Here is a 13,360-nt window from a genome sequence, read left to right as displayed (position 1 = left end):
ACCCAACTCCCCTTGGTGCAGAGGGGCCATTGGCTTGCCAATCTGGCCCCGGGGTGTCCAAACCTTACTGCCCCACCCACTGGGGGGCCTGTCCCACAATTTTTGTGGGGCCCTCCCCCCCTCACCCCAAATGGGTGGCGGGGGCACCTCATGCAGGACTCCCTGGAACTCCTACAAACGGCTGCGTGAGGTACAACCCCCTCCATTTGGGGTAGGGGGCAGGGACCCCCAAAGATTGTGGGACAGGCCCCCCAGTGGTTGGGGCAGTAAGGTTTGGGCACCCCGGGGCCAGACTGGCACACCAATGTGCCCCTCTGCACCAAGACAAGTTTAGTAAACAAAGAAAATAATTCAAAATGGCAGGCTGCCCTTTACCGGGGGCTGAGGGGCACCATACACCGCCAGATAATTTTCTAATGTACTGGGGGTTGACCCGCTCCCCCCACACCAAATGCAGGAGGGGGGCATCTCATTCAGCCTTCCCTGGGGTTACATGCCCCTTCCTAAGAGCAGATAACTCCCCCAGGGGGGGCTGCATGACATGACTCCCAACACCAGGCATGATATGTATTTTTTTTGCCCCCACCCCTGGGGCAGATGGTCACCCATCTGCCCCCAGGGGTCTCCATACATGTGGCTCCATGCTTTGGGGCCATGGGGGGTAGGGGGCCACTTACCTAGTAAGCAGCCCCCACATACTACAAAGACATCCCTGGTGTCTAGTGGCATTGCTGCCTCCGGATCGAGCGGCCTGCGCCAGATCCGGGAGCAGCAATGCTTACAAAAAGGGTGTCGTTGGAAAGGGGAGAATATCCCATTTCCAACAACACCTCCACAAAAAAATTCCCTGGTGTCTAGGGGTCCCCACCCCTCTCTCCCCTTCCCATGCTGCTTTTGACCAGTTTTTTTTTTGCTCCCCACCCCTGGGGGCAGATGGGCACCCATCCGCCCTCAGGGGTCTCCATACATGTGGCCCCATGCTTTGGGGCCACGGGGGCAGGGGGGAGCATACCTAGTAAGCAGCTCCCCTCCCCCTCACTGTAAACACATCCCTGATGTCTAGTGGGCATTGCAGCCCCCGGATGATCGAGCATCCTGCGCCCTATCCGGGAGCAGCAATGCTTACAAACAGGGTGTCGTTGGAAAGGGGAGAATCTCCCCTTTCCAACGATACCTCCCTCGATCTCCGTCTTAAAATACAGCCGGAGATCGAGGGGGAGAAAGGTGAACACTCACCTTGCATTTTCACTGCAGCAGCCCGAAATGACTGCTGCAGTGAAAATTATTTTCACTTTCACGTCAGCATGCTTTACGTATGCCGACGTGAAACTGAAGGTAATCCAGGCCCCTGGCAGTGATGGGGGACCTCCCCCTCACATAGCCCGAGGGTTGGATCACACAAAACAAGGTGCCAAAAAGGACAAGCTATCTCGTCCTTGGCACTACGGAAGTAATTCCAAGGAGGAGATAGCTTGCCCTTGGCACTGAAGGGGTTAAACAAAAGTCACCCTAACAATAAAGCTTTTGTAAATACTAAGCATGTATATAAAACTTTTTCTGTCCGAGTGGAATGACTGCTAGCAATTCAAAATTACTCACAGTGTTGTGCATCAGCAAGACTCAGAGAAACAACATTGGTTGTATATTTAAAAATAACAACCAGTAAATTGAAAATAAACTGAAATAAAATGCTGCTTCTCTGGCAATCTGCCACCCTAGGCCTGGGCCTAGGAGGCCTTCTTAAAAATACATCCATGATCGGTTGGAAGCCATCATCTCGAACAACGATTCGACCCATCAGGAGCCCACACCTTCAAACTAACTTGGCACAACCGCCAGTGGCATGACTCGAACCTCTTGACATTTACTTGACAACAGTGAAAGTGCCTAGAAGCTTGACAACACTGTTGAGCACCAAAGACTGTGAAGAGGTCCAGTTCCCCGGTCCACTTTTCGGAACTGTTTTTTAATTTTAATTTAAAAAAAAAATGTTTTATTAATTCCAACCTGATCACCATACAGTTCAGCAACAAATATGCATGTTAATTTTCATGTACAGTTTCAAGTTGCATTTTCTCCCCCCCACCACCACATCCCCCTCCCACCTTTTTGAGCCTACCACACACTTTAGCCTCCCTCAACCTATTCCTGCGGGAGTTCCTCCGTCCTCATCTCCTGAAGAGCTATCTTCCTCCGGACTCACCCGATCAGACCCGGACAGTGTCGATACTATTTGTATCCAGGCACTGCTGCCTCGTTCCACACCGTTGTTTCTGCATTCCCCCATTTCTGAAGCTCGTGCCACCAAGCCTCCGCTCATTGCTATCCTGCGTTTAGCCAGTTATACGCCAGGTCTTTGAGTTTGCTCACATGTTTAAGTTTGCGCGGCCTGGGGAACCCCCCCCACCAACATGCAGGCCCACATGGAGTTCACACCCAGGTTTATCTCCTTTACTGCCAAAAGGTGGGCCACTTCCCCCCAGAATCTCCCTATCTCGGGGCATGCCCAGAACATTGTAAAGTATAGGTGACCTGGAAGGAGACTGCGCCTGATTCTTGCACACGAGACTTATTTTTTTAAATTAATATTTTTTTATTATTTTATTTTTCAGAAAAAATTGCCCTTAACGTTGATGACACGTGTTTCGGTCCTCCAAGGACCTTTCTCAAATCAGGGCTATTGATTAGTCTTAATCATAATAAAGTCATACCAAAACAAAAAATAATAAACACATAAATAATCACAAAGAAAAGTATGTGCATGTATCCAAAACATTAAAGTAACGGTTTGAGTATAGAGATTAGATCAGCATGGAAAAATAAACATTTTTAGGTGAGATGCATACATACAAAAATACATAGATGTAAAAATAATAAAAATAAAAATAAAAAGCCAGACAATAAATGGATGGGAAAAAAGGGTAGGAGAGAAGGGGTGAGATTCAAAAAGAAAATAAATACAAAATCTCAATTAGTTATTGTACACAATAAATTACTAAAAAGCAGTTTGTAATGGTCATTGTATGTCTCAGAAACAAGTGGAAACATGTTACCTTATGGTCATGTAAGAGGCCCCTGTCACAAGATGTGAAAGATAAGCTTCCATATATCATTGGGATAAATCCCTGAAAAAGCAAAAATAAACAAAATGAAAATAATATAAAGCTCAAAAAGTGAATATTGCACTAGGTATTAGGTTACCAAATGGCGTGTGTTCTTGAATATTAAGGATTAATAGTGGAAACCAAAATTACACGTGAAAAGATTAGCTTCGCACTCCTAATAACTAATGGTACGCTTTCGCGTGTGAAAATATACGTGGAAAGACATATTACACGTATGAGTACTTGCAAGGTAATCCCGCGTGAGAAAATATGATACAATGAAAGGATCCTAATGCCTCGCGTGAGAATGTCAACCCGTAAAATCGTATTGCTGGCTTGCCACGTATAATGAACTCAATGCGCACAAACGCGTGCGCGATAATCCATGTTGGAGTGTGAAAGTGCATCTCTACAATTATAGTACGCACATTCGCGTGCGCGTGAAAAAATACTCTTATCGCATCTGACCGCGTGAAAATGTGATCGCGTGTAATCGTAAAAAAGGAAAGGGACGTATTCTGTACTGAATGCGTACGATCGCGTGCTGGCTTGCCACGTATACTAAACTCAAAGCGCACAAACGCGTGCGCGATAATCCATGTTGAAGCGTAAAAATACATCTCTACAGTTATAATACGCACATTCGCGTGCGCGTGAAAAAATGCTCTTATCTCATCTGACCGCGTGAAAATGTGATCGCGTGAAATCGTAATTATGGATAGGGACGTATTCTTTACTAGATGCGTACGATCGCGTGCGCCTAAAACATGATAAAGCGTGCGAGTAGTTTTATACGGGGTGAGTATGCACAATCGCGTGCGCGTGAAATTACAGAATCTTAGCGTGAAAAACTTGGTAGTCGATTCGCACGCGTTCGCGTACGCGGAAATCGCATGAGAATGTGGACGCGTGAAAAATTCAGACGCTCTCTTACCTGCTGTTCAGATTAAGCGCGTACAATCGCAGAATTGCTACAAGTCTCAAGGGGGCGCCATTATGCGTCCTCCCTGTTGTTTTATATGTTGCTAAGGGAACAAGTCTCGTAGAATGTCCTTCCTTCATGTTTAGTCATATGTTTACTGGTGGCCATATTGTAATGGAGTGAAAATACGATAAAGGTATATGTTGAGTGGCAAATTGAGAAGTAATATGTATTCAAATAAAGTCTGCACGTCATGAACTTTTGATAAATTATCAAAAAAAAGGCAGAATTGCATAGAAAAAACATGTGTGTAAATATATGAATGAGAAAATGTCTTAATAAAGAAGACAATAATATGGAATAATGTACATAAGCTGGTAAGAATATTTACTCTTCATTATAGTTACCACAAAGTTGTAACTATAAAAAGGACACCATTTCATTATCAGAATTAAGTCCGAGTACTGTTGAATTGAATTTGCAAATCATTTTCGCCTCAGTTTGTCTGAGTCTCTTTTCTCTGTCACCTCCACGTCTTCCAAGGGTAACTTTTTGAAGGCCAATGAACTTGATGTCAGCTTTGTTATCCAATTGATGTTTCTCTTGCCAATGACAGGCAAGAGGCAGTCTAGGGTCCTGGCTTCCAATTTTGGCAAGATGTTCACGTACTCTAGTCCTGAGTTCCCTAATAGTGCTTCCAATATATATTAATTTGCACACACATACAATCGCATAAACCACATATTTTGTCCTACAGTTTATAGATTGCTTGATTTTTATAGTCTTGTTATTGCTGCCCTTGAAACAATCTGTTTTTTCATGTGCATATTTGCAAATGGTGCAAGTTCCACATTTCCTGAAGCCATGGGTAGATTGTAGCCAATTCGATGTTCCCTCCGGTAGGTCTGGTAAGTCAGAAGGGCTTAGTTTGTTTTTGAGTGTCTGTGCTCTCTTAAAGATGATTTGTGGTTTGTTGTCAATAAAATTGGAAATATGGTCATCCAATTTCAAGAGATTCCAGTGTTTGGCCAGTATTTTTCTCACATGTTTCTGGTCGTTACCAAATTTCGTGATGAATCCTATGGTAGATGGCTCCGCAGATCTGTTCTTACTAGCTAGAGTCTGTTCCTGAGTTAATTGTAGACTTTTGTCCAATGCCTTAGCGACACAATTGTTCGAATATCCTCTTGCCAGAAATCTTGATTGTAGAAGCCCACATTCTTTCTCAAAGTATTCTTTGGTCTGACAATTTCTTCTTGCTCTTATGAATTCACCTGCTGGTATGTTGAGAATCGTTGTACGATGATGGCAACTAGTAGCATGTAAGGTGGCATTGACCTCCGTAGGTTTACGAAATGTACGCGTTTTTATCTGGTTTTGTTCAATATATATTGTAAGGTCCAAAAAATCAATACTATTAGCATCGCAGACACCCGTGAATTGTATACCCATTTCATTAACATTGATTCTGTTTAAAAAAGCCTGGAATTCTGCTTCTGTGCCTTTCCATAGTATCAACACATCATCAATGTATCTTAACCAATACATAAGATCCTTCTGATACACTTTGTCCTTGTATATGACTGAATCCTCAAACAGTCCCATGAAAAGGTTTGCTAGGGCAGGGGCATATTTGGTGCCCATAGCAACCCCTCTTGTTTGTCTATAAAAGACATTGTTGAAATTGAAAATGTTGCATTGTAGGGAAAGCTCTAACATTTCCTTGATCATGACAATTTGATGGTACATCGAGGCTGACTCCTCCCTGAAGGTATAATCAATGGTTTTCAGAGCCCATGTATGTTGAATTGAGGTATATAATGCTTTCACATCCATAGTTGCTAAAAGACAATCATGTTCCCAGTTCCAAGATTGTATCTTAGTGATGACATCTGTAGTGTCCTTAAGGTATGCCTTTAGTTGAGTTGCCCTGGGTCTCAAAATATTGTCCAAATACTGTGAGATATTCTCTGTTGCCCAACCTATCCCACTGACAATCGGACGGCCCTCTGGTATTGAATCATATTGCTTGTGGATTTTCGGTAAGAAATATATTATAGGTATGGTTGGGTTCTTGATAGTAAGAAAGCTCTTTTCATTATCCGAAATAAGACCTTTTCGATACCATTCCGAAATGTAGAGTTCCACTTTTTGTGTGAACTCATTTGTAGGGTTGACTGGTAATTTCTCATAACAACCTGGGGTGTTGAGATGATTGCCGGCCATTTTCAAATAATCATCTCGGTCCATAATAACAATGTTCCCTCCTTTGTCCGCTTCTTTGATGATTATTGAGCGGTCGGTTTCCAATTGATGTAATGCTTCTTGTTCCCTGGGGGTAAGATTGGGTTTAGTTTTGGATTGAGGATTTTTAAAATCCATTTTATACAGATCTTGAGATACTGCCTTGTAAAAGGTGTCAATGACATTGTCAGTTGCTAATTGAGGTACAAATTTAGATGTCGGTTTCAGCTCCTTCATTGATAAGGAATCGGGTTGCACATTGAAGTCTCTTAATACATTGGTGATGTCGTAATCCATAGGTTCTGCGATTGATCTTAGTAAGTAAATCTCTTCAATCTCTTTAATGCTTAGGTCACTATGAATGGCTTTGGGTTGATGTGTGTACATGCCTGGTGCCTTAGTGGCAAAGAACTTTTTTAGTTTCAATTTTCGAACAAACTTGAAAAGATCGATATGTAGATCTGTCTCATTATGAATTGTAGATGGCGCAAACGAAAGTCCTTTGTTAAGAAGCATACTTTCTTCAGTTGAAATCGGTCTAGATGATAAATTAAGAATTAAGTTTGATCCTATTTCACTCTGTTCACTTCTCTTGAGGTTGCTCTTGTAAGCCTTTTGTTTACATTTTCTTGTGATTCTTGACTGGTTAGATCTTGAACCCCCCCTCCTTCCTCTCCTCCTGGTGTGCTGGGTGTTACTGCAATGTTCTGTGGCAACTGAAAACGGACCTGTTTCAATATGGGATTCCTATTGCCTTTTTTGTATCTCTTGATTTGATTCATGAATCCCGAGGATGATCTTCCACTTGAACTCGCTTTAACCCCTAATGGATCACTTATATTGATTGGTTCTTCTGTGTTCTGTGTTTCAGGTTCCGAATCAGCATCCGAACTGGCCGATGATGTGTTGGGTGTGCTGGTTTTAGACCCAAATTTCGTCGTTGAATTGTATTTTGCCTGGAAAGTATATACCCTATCATCTCGGTAATCTCTTTCGTCCCGGTAGTGTTTCCTCAATTTTCTCAGTTTCACTTCATCTTGATAATTCTTTAGAATGTCATACATGGTATTATAATTTTTCTCCTTTGTCGTTTCTTGTGATTTTTTATCTGCGATTTCTTTTTTGGTTTTGTCAATTAGTTCGATCGTCCTCTTGTGTTCTCGCGTTGCATGTTCAATAAGAAGTTCTATCATCTTTAGGGAACTTCCATTTAGGTTTTGTTCCCACTTCTCTGCTAAATCATTATCTAAATCATTGTTGAAGTTAGGGAAGATCAGAATGCGTAATCCTCTGGGTATTAGTTCATTTTTAGTATAGTTTTCCAAGGAGACTATCTCCCAGTATTTGTCGATTTCTTTTTTAGAAAGTCGTTCCAATTTGAAAAATAGTGCTCTCAAGTCTTCATGCTTCTGTATGGGGTTGAAGAATGCGTGTTTATTGCTGCCCTTCGGTGTAAAAAGATTTTCCGTTTCTTCCTGTCTGTTCCTAAGATATTCTGCCATTGCGTTCTATGTAGAGTCAGCCGTTGACCACAACCAATGTAAATATATTCATAAAAAACCCTTGGCTTGGAAGGTTTGGTCTAAACTGGCGACATCCGATAGTGGTAAAAAACTGAATGTCATAAATGAAAGTAGTCCAATAAGTCCTTAAAGTCGCGTCCCACCAAGTCGGGGGTTTAGCCAAGTACAAGACCCCTTGCTGAATAGTGTAAAGTATAGGTGACCTGGAAGGAGACTGCGCCTGATTCTTGCACACGAGACTTATTTTTTTAAATTAATATTTTTTTATTATTTTATTTTTCAGAAAAAATTGCCCTTAACGTTGATGACACGTGTTTCGGTCCTCCAAGGACCTTTCTCAAATCAGGGCTATTGATTAGTCTTAATCATAATAAAGTCATACCAAAACAAAAAATAATAAACACATAAATAATCACAAAGAAAAGTATGTGCATGTATCCAAAACATTAAAGTAACGGTTTGAGTATAGAGATTAGATCAGCATGGAAAAATAAACATTTTTAGGTGAGATGCATACATACAAAAATACATAGATGTAAAAATAATAAAAATAAAAATAAAAAGCCAGACAATAAATGGATGGGAAAAAAGGGTAGGAGAGAAGGGGTGAGATTCAAAAAGAAAATAAATACAAAATCTCAATTAGTTATTGTACACAATAAATTACTAAAAAGCAGTTTGTAATGGTCATTGTATGTCTCAGAAACAAGTGGAAACATGTTACCTTATGGTCATGTAAGAGGCCCCTGTCACAAGATGTGAAAGATAAGCTTCCATATATCATTGGGATAAATCCCTGAAAAAGCAAAAATAAACAAAATGAAAATAATATAAAGCTCAAAAAGTGAATATTGCACTAGGTATTAGGTTACCAAATGGCGTGTGTTCTTGAATATTAAGGATTAATAGTGGAAACCAAAATTACACGTGAAAAGATTAGCTTCGCACTCCTAATAACTAATGGTACGCTTTCGCGTGTGAAAATATACGTGGAAAGACATATTACACGTATGAGTACTTGCAAGGTAATCCCGCGTGAGAAAATATGATACAATGAAAGGATCCTAATGCCTCGCGTGAGAATGTCAACCCGTAAAATCGTATTGCTGGCTTGCCACGTATAATGAACTCAATGCGCACAAACGTGTGCGCGATAATCCATGTTGGAGCGTGAAAGTGCATCTCTACAATTATAGTACGCACATTCGCGTGCGCGTGAAAAAATACTCTTATCGCATCTGACCGCGTGAAAATGTGATCGCGTGTAATCGTAAAAAAGGAAAGGGACGTATTCTGTACTGAATGCGTACGATCGCGTGCTGGCTTGCCACGTATACTAAACTCAAAGCGCACAAACGCGTGCGCGATAATCCATGTTGAAGCGTAAAAATACATCTCTACAGTTATAATACGCACATTCGCGTGCGCGTGAAAAAATGCTCTTATCTCATCTGACCGCGTGAAAATGTGATCGCGTGAAATCGTAATTATGGATAGGGACGTATTCTTTACTAGATGCGTACGATCGCGTGCGCCTAAAACATGATAAAGCGTGCGAGTAGTTTTATACGGGGTGAGTATGCACAATCGCGTGCGCGTGAAATTACAGAATCTTAGCGTGAAAAACTTGGTAGTCGATTCGCACGCGTTCGCGTACGCGGAAATCGCATGAGAATGTGGACGCGTGAAAAATTCAGACGCTCTCTTACCTGCTGTTCAGATTAAGCGCGTACAATCGCAGAATTGCTACAAGTCTCAAGGGGGCGCCATTATGCGTCCTCCCTGTTGTTTTATATGTTGCTAAGGGAACAAGTCTCGTAGAATGTCCTTCCTTCATGTTTAGTCATATGTTTACTGGTGGCCATATTGTAATGGAGTGAAAATACGATAAAGGTATATGTTGAGTGGCAAATTGAGAAGTAATATGTATTCAAATAAAGTCTGCACGTCATGAACTTTTGATAAATTATCAAAAAAAAGGCAGAATTGCATAGAAAAAACATGTGTGTAAATATATGAATGAGAAAATGTCTTAATAAAGAAGACAATAATATGGAATAATGTACATAAGCTGGTAAGAATATTTACTCTTCATTATAGTTACCACAAAGTTGTAACTATAAAAAGGACACCATTTCATTATCAGAATTAAGTCAGAGTACTGTTGAATTGAATTTGCAAATCATTTTCGCCTCAGTTTGTCTGAGTCTCTTTTCTCTGTCACCTCCACGTCTTCCAAGGGTAACTTTTTGAAGGCCAATGAACTTGATGTCAGCTTTGTTATCCAATTGATGTTTCTCTTGCCAATGACAGGCAAGAGGCAGTCTAGGGTCCTGGCTTCCAATTTTGGCAAGATGTTCACGTACTCTAGTCCTGAGTTCCCTAATAGTGCTTCCAATATATATTAATTTGCACACACATACAATCGCATAAACCACATATTTTGTCCTACAGTTTATAGATTGCTTGATTTTTATAGTCTTGTTATTGCTGCCCTTGAAACAATCTGTTTTTTCATGTGCATATTTGCAAATGGTGCAAGTTCCACATTTCCTGAAGCCATGGGTAGATTGTAGCCAATTCGATGTTCCCTCCGGTAGGTCTGGTAAGTCAGAAGGGCTTAGTTTGTTTTTGAGTGTCTGTGCTCTCTTAAAGATGATTCGTGGTTTGTTGTCAATAAAATTGGAAATATGGTCATCCAATTTCAAGAGATTCCAGTGTTTGGCCAGTATTTTTCTCACATGTTTCTGGTTGTTACCAAATTTCGTGATGAATCCTATGGTAGATGGCTCCGCAGATCTGTTCTTACTAGCTAGAGTCTGTTTCTGAGTTAATTGTAGACTTTTGTCCAATGCCTTAGCGACACAATTGTTCGAATATCCTCTTGCCAGAAATCTTGATTGTAGAAGCCCACATTCTTTCTCAAAGTATTCTTTGGTCTGACAATTTCTTCTTGCTCTTATGAATTCACCTGCTGGTATGTTGAGAATCGTTGTACGATGATGGCAACTAGTAGCATGTAAGGTGGCATTGACCTCCGTAGGTTTACGAAATGTACGCGTTTTTATCTGGTTTTGTTCAATATATATTGTAAGGTCCAAAAAATCAATACTATTAGCATCGCAGACACCCGTGAATTGTATACCCATTTCATTAACATTGATTCTGTTTAAAAAAGCCTGGAATTCTGCTTCTGTGCCTTTCCATAGTATCAACACATCATCAATGTATCTTAACCAATACATAAGATCCTTCTGATACACTTTGTCCTTGTATATGACTGAATCCTCAAACAGTCCCATGAAAAGGTTTGCTAGGGCAGGGGCATATTTGGTGCCCATAGCAACCCCTCTTGTTTGTCTATAAAAGACATTGTTGAAATTGAAAATGTTGCATTGTAGGGAAAGCTCTAACATTTCCTTGATCATGACAATTTGATGGTACATCGAGGCTGACTCCTCCCTGAAGGTATAATCAATGGTTTTCAGAGCCCATGTATGTTGAATTGAGGTATATAATGCTTTCACATCCATAGTTGCTAAAAGACAATCATGTTCCCAGTTCCAAGATTGTATCTTAGTGATGACATCTGTAGTGTCCTTAAGGTATGCCTTTAGTTGAGTTGCCCTGGGTCTCAAAATATTGTCCAAATACTGTGAGATATTCTCTGTTGCCCAACCTATCCCACTGACAATCGGACGGCCCTCTGGTATTGAATCATATTGCTTGTGGATTTTCGGTAAGAAATATATTATAGGTATGGTTGGGTTCTTGATAGTAAGAAAGCTCTTTTCATTATCCGAAATAAGACCTTTTCGATACCATTCCGAAATGTAGAGTTCCACTTTTTGTGTGAACTCATTTGTAGGGTTGACTGGTAATTTCTCATAACAACCTGGGGTGTTGAGATGATTGCCGGCCATTTTCAAATAATCATCTCGGTCCATAATAACAATGTTCCCTCCTTTGTCCGCTTCTTTGATGATTATTGAGCGGTCGGTTTCCAATTGATGTAATGCTTCTTGTTCCCTGGGGGTAAGATTGGGTTTAGTTTTGGATTGAGTATTTTTAAAATCCATTTTATACAGATCTTGAGATACTGCCTTGTAAAAGGTGTCAATGACATTGTCAGTTGCTAATTGAGGTACAAATTTAGATGTCGGTTTCAGCTCCTTCATTAATAAGGAATCGGGTTGCACATTGAAGTCTCTTAATACATTGGTGATGTCGTAATCCATAGGTTCTGCGATTGATCTTAGTAAGTAAATCTCTTCAATCTCTTTAATGCTTAGGTCACTATGAATGGCTTTGGGTTGATGTGTGTACATGCCTGGTGCCTTAGTGGCAAAGAACTTTTTTAGTTTCAATTTTCGAACAAACTTGAAAAGATCGATATGTAGATCTGTCTCATTATGAATTGTAGATGGCGCAAACGAAAGTCCTTTGTTAAGAAGCATACTTTCTTCAGTTGAAATCGGTCTAGATGATAAATTAAGAATTAAGTTTGATCCTATTTCACTCTGTTCACTTCTCTTGAGGTTGCTCTTGTAAGCCTTTTGTTTACATTTTCTTGTGATTCTTGACTGGTTAGATCTTGAACCCCCCCTCCTTCCTCTCCTCCTGGTGTGCTGGGTGTTACTGCAATGTTCTGTGGCAACTGAAAACGGACCTGTTTCAATATGGGATTCCTATTGCCTTTTTTGTATCTCTTGATTTGATTCATGAATCCCGAGGATGATCTTCCACTTGAACTCGCTTTAACCCCTAATGGATCACTTATATTGATTGGTTCTTCTGTGTTCTGTGTTTCAGGTTCCGAATCAGCATCCGAACTGGCCGATGATGTGTTGGGTGTGCTGGTTTTAGACCCAAATTTCGTCGTTGAATTGTATTTTGCCTGGAAAGTATATACCCTATCATCTCGGTAATCTCTTTCGTCCCGGTAGTGTTTCCTCAATTTTCTCAGTTTCACTTCATCTTGATAATTCTTTAGAATGTCATACATGGTATTATAATTTTTCTCCTTTGTCGTTTCTTGTGATTTTTTATCTGCGATTTCTTTTTTGGTTTTGTCAATTAGTTCGATCGTCCTCTTGTGTTCTCGCGTTGCATGTTCAATAAGAAGTTCTATCATCTTTAGGGAACTTCCATTTAGGTTTTGTTCCCACTTCTCTGCTAAATCATTATCTAAATCATTGTTGAAGTTAGGGAAGATCAGAATGCGTAATCCTCTGGGTATTAGTTCATTTTATGCCCAGAACATGTGTACCATCCCTGCATTCTCCTCCTCACATTTTGGACACCTCTGTGTTCCAGCCTTTTTAAACTTGGCTATCTTCTTGGGGGTCATGTATGGTCTGTGGGTGACATATAACTGAATCTGTTGCAACCTTATATTCCTTGATACCTTTTTGTGACATTCCTGTACCCTGACCCACAGCCCGTCTCCCATTGTTTCTCCCACCTCCTCCTCCCTGTCTCGTCTCATCTGGCTCACCTCTTTCCCAACCTTAGACATCAGCAGCTTGTATAACCGGGAGACCTCATAGCCCCCTTCTGATACGTCG

General features: G+C 40.8%; 1 protein-coding gene across 1 annotated transcript in view; it reads left to right on the top strand.

Annotated features, from left to right (window-relative positions):
- The window catches only part of LOC138528424 (mitochondrial ornithine transporter 1-like), a 1,212,095-nt gene that overhangs the window by 315,253 nt on the left and 883,482 nt on the right, over positions 1-13,360 (top strand). The window lies entirely within an intron of this gene.

This window comes from Ambystoma mexicanum, chromosome 7q, assembly GCF_040938575.1.
Source record: "Ambystoma mexicanum isolate Mex_15411 chromosome 7q, UKY_AmexF1_1, whole genome shotgun sequence".
NCBI classification, from domain to species: Eukaryota; Metazoa; Chordata; class Amphibia; order Caudata; family Ambystomatidae; genus Ambystoma; species Ambystoma mexicanum.
Note: the sequence above shows the minus strand (reverse complement) of the source record. Positions and strands in the feature narration are given on the sequence as shown.